The sequence below is a fragment of the Nematolebias whitei genome, chromosome 12 (genome assembly GCF_014905685.2).
Source record: "Nematolebias whitei isolate Nwh7 chromosome 12, NemWhi1, whole genome shotgun sequence".
Classification (NCBI taxonomy): Eukaryota; Metazoa; Chordata; class Actinopteri; order Cyprinodontiformes; family Rivulidae; genus Nematolebias; species Nematolebias whitei.
The window spans coordinates 3,728,987-3,732,540 of record NC_056509.1 but is presented as its reverse complement, the minus strand read 5'-3'; the positions used below and the strand labels follow the sequence as shown (position 1 = coordinate 3,732,540).

General features: G+C 43.1%; 1 pseudogene; it reads left to right on the top strand.

The window, feature by feature from the left end:
• The first annotated feature begins 2,409 nt into the window (after nt 1–2,409).
• On the top strand, nt 2,410–2,527 carry LOC119418773 (annotated as a pseudogene).
• Nucleotides 2,528–3,554: the final 1,027 nt, after the last annotated feature.

Below are 3,554 nucleotides of genomic sequence, written 5' to 3'. Positions count from 1 at the left end.
ACCAACCTGTTGAACCAACCTGTTCCCCCGCTCGCCTGTGGGGGTGCTGCACCAAGAACTACTGAAAGAAACGACACAAAAACCTCTGAAGACACGTCTTCTTCTTCTTTTGTAAATAAAAATAAAAACGAAGTGGCATCAAGTTTTAGGAGTTATATTTTGTCATTTTTCAAAAATGGACTCAGCATGAGCAGAAGATGAGACAGAAGACCATGGAGAATATTGTTTTCCACACAAGGCAGCTGACAGCTCCATATAAGGTCAGAGAAATGTGTGTTTGTTTACCCTGCGGAGCGGGGTCCGGTCTGTTTGCATTCATACTGTACTCGGACCGCGCTGGAGTTCGCTTCTACCGGACCGAGACCTAGGTTTTAGCCCAGGCCAGAGTTCGCCTTTTTGTTCCGTGACAGAGTTCGATGGCGCGTTCACACCTCCCTAAACGAACCGGACTTTCTAGGAAAACGAGCTAGAGTTCGATTAAAGCGGACTAAACAGGGCTGATGTGAATGCACTCTTACAGCGTCTCCGGTCAGGGTGGCTGGGCATCGTCAGAAGTCGTGTGGTTTACTCCGTTAAACAGACACGCTTCCTTCGAAGTTGTAGGCGTTACGCCCGGGTGGATTCACAGCAAGTATCTGTGACTCCGTCAGAGTTTCCACTCAGAAGTCAAAGACTCCAGAAGGCTTGAGAAGGCTCCATCAAAGACTGAGTCCGACTCTCAGAAGACAGAAGAAGCCTGAAGAAGACTCAGAAGAACTGAGAAGACTGAATAGTTCCAGAAAGTGTCGACTTTTAAAGAGTCTTCACTTCCGGTCACTTAATACTTCCTGATTGGTTGAAACAACCAACAGGGGTGGTTCTAGTGATGCCAGAGGGTTATTAAAAGTCAAGAGAGGGTTCAGGAATGTTTAGGAATGTTTACTACAAACAGAGAAATGTTTTGAAGAAGTAGGAGGAACGCAGATGCCAGTGGCAGTTATTTACCGTCTGCTAGAGTTAAAAACAATACAGTCTGTTCTAATAACTTGTTTTCTGACTGTCTCTGACTTTTGACCAACATCACTGACTTCTCATTCAGACAGAAAATCAAAATGCATAATTACTTTGTAAATAGACATTTAACTTGATTTCTAATTTAAATGAGGTTTAAAAAAAATCATTAATACTGTTTCACAGTTGATTTAAATGAGTGGTTTACTTTCAACATTAGAAATGATATGAACTAAACACACTTTTGATTATCAAGATATTCTAAAATAGTAATGATAATATATAAAAAGAGAATGTTCTTTCAATTGATTAATTCAGGATACAATTAGAAAGTCTCTGGATGAGCTAATTTGTATTTCTGGATTCAAATCAATGAAATAACAGTTCCTGTCCCATGAAGGTCTTCAGAGACAGGTTTTGGTCGGAGGCCTAGTTCACTACAGAAGAGTGGCAAGAAGAAAGACATTTCTCAAAGATATCCATAAAAAGTGTTGTTTAAAGTTTGACACAAGCACCTGGGAGACACCAAACATGTGGAAGAAGGTGCTCTGGTCACATGAAACCAAAATCAAACTGTTTGGACACAATGCAAAACGATATGTTTGGAGTAAAAGCAACGCAGCTCATCACCCCGAACACACCATCCCCACTGTCAAACATGGTGGTGGCAGCATCATGGTTTGGGGCTACTTTTCGTCAGCAGGGACAGGGAAGATGGTCAGAATTGATGGGAAGATAGATGGGGCCAAATACAGGACCATTCTGGAAGAAAACCTGTTTGAGTCTGCAAGAGACCTGAGACTGGGACGGAGATTTATCTTCCAACAAGACAATGATCCAAAACATAAAGACACATCTACAATGGAATGGTTCACAAATAAACGTATCCAGGTGTTGGAATGGCCAAGTCAAAGTCCAGACCTGAATCCAATCGAGAATCTGTGGAAAGAGCTGAAGACTGCTGTTCACAAACGCTCTCCATCCAACCTCACTGAGCTCCAGCTGTTCTGCAGGAAGAATGGGCAGAACTTCAGTGTCTCCATGTTCAAAACTGATGGAGACAAACCCCAAGAGACTTGCAGCTGGAACTGCAGCAAGAGGCGGAGCTACAAAGTATTAACGCAAGGGGGCCCAATAATATTGTACGCCCCACTTTTCAGTTTTTATTTGTTAAAAAAGTTTGACACATCCAATAAATTTCATTCCACTTCACGATTGTGTCCCATTTGTTGTTGATTCTTCACAAAAAATTAACATTTTATATCTTTATGTTTGAAGCCTGAAATGTGGCAAAAGGTTGAAAACTTCAAGGGGACCGAATACTTTCGCAAGGCACTGTATGTTGTAACTTCTGTGTGCATAATTTTAGTTTTTGTTTGTTGTGATCCTTTAAAAGCCCTGTTTGTGACTGGGGTCCTCGTTTACGGCCATACCACCTGAACACGCCCGATCTCGTCTGATCTCAGCTGCTAAGCAGGGTCGGGCCTGGTTAGTACTTGGATGGGAGGCCACCTGGGAATACCAGGTGCTGTAAGCTTTTGCACTTCTCACAAACATCACCGGGGTGCGTTGTTCTAGCCAAGAGTCATGTCAGTACTGGGGGCTAGGCACACCCAAATGTTGCATCCTAGAATCGCCCCTGTCCCTCTCCCCAGCCAGAGTCAACGTCATGTTTTGGGGGGACTGGTGCTCTTCACAAAATAAATGGCATTGTGAGAAAAGAACATTATGTGGAAAATCAGCAGAATTATGAATGAAAAGGTGAACAGAAGTTCTGATGATGAGCGTCTACAGGAGCTGCTGGTTCCCCAGCTCCAGCAGATTACACAGCAGGTAAGATCATGACCAGTTCAGACAGAATATTGTGAGAAGTTTCTGGAAGGAAACTCAAAACATTTGAACAATGTTCCCTCTAATTTTTCATGTGTCTGGGCAACCACAAACTCCCTGAGCGCAATGAGGACCACTGTGAGCAACATCAGATGTACATGCTGTGGTCACACACCAGTATCACACCTGTTCAAAACCTGGGATCATAGCAAGTTACATGGCTTATTAAAATAATCAAATTACAGCAGCAGTTTCCATTAGTTTACTTTGAATATAAGTGAGCTGAACAACTTCAAATTAAAAAGACAATAATCTTGTTGTTCATGAGATGTGTAGTGTGTTAAATGTGAGGGTCCTACTCTGGAAGATGTTTAGCAATACAGTGGCCATTGGTGTATCTTTGTCTCAGGGTTTAACACCCCTCCAGCCCTTGTCTAACCAGTAATTGGACCCCCCCCCCCCCCCCCTAGACTTCTGAGTATTACCCAAACAATACTACGGTCAGGCCCTCTTAGGCTGGGTTCGAGAAAGATTCGACCAGGCACTAACAACCTTCATCTGCAGGATGCACCCCTATTTCACCTCAAAGCTCTTGTCAAGTAGCAGTGACCCCAAAGTTTACCATAAGGTACCCTGCATTAATGGCTGCTCTTTCTCTATTTGATGTTTCGCAATTGGTACAAGACCTGGTAATTTTCCTAGGCCAGGACAAGTTGGCCATATGAGGATGCTGT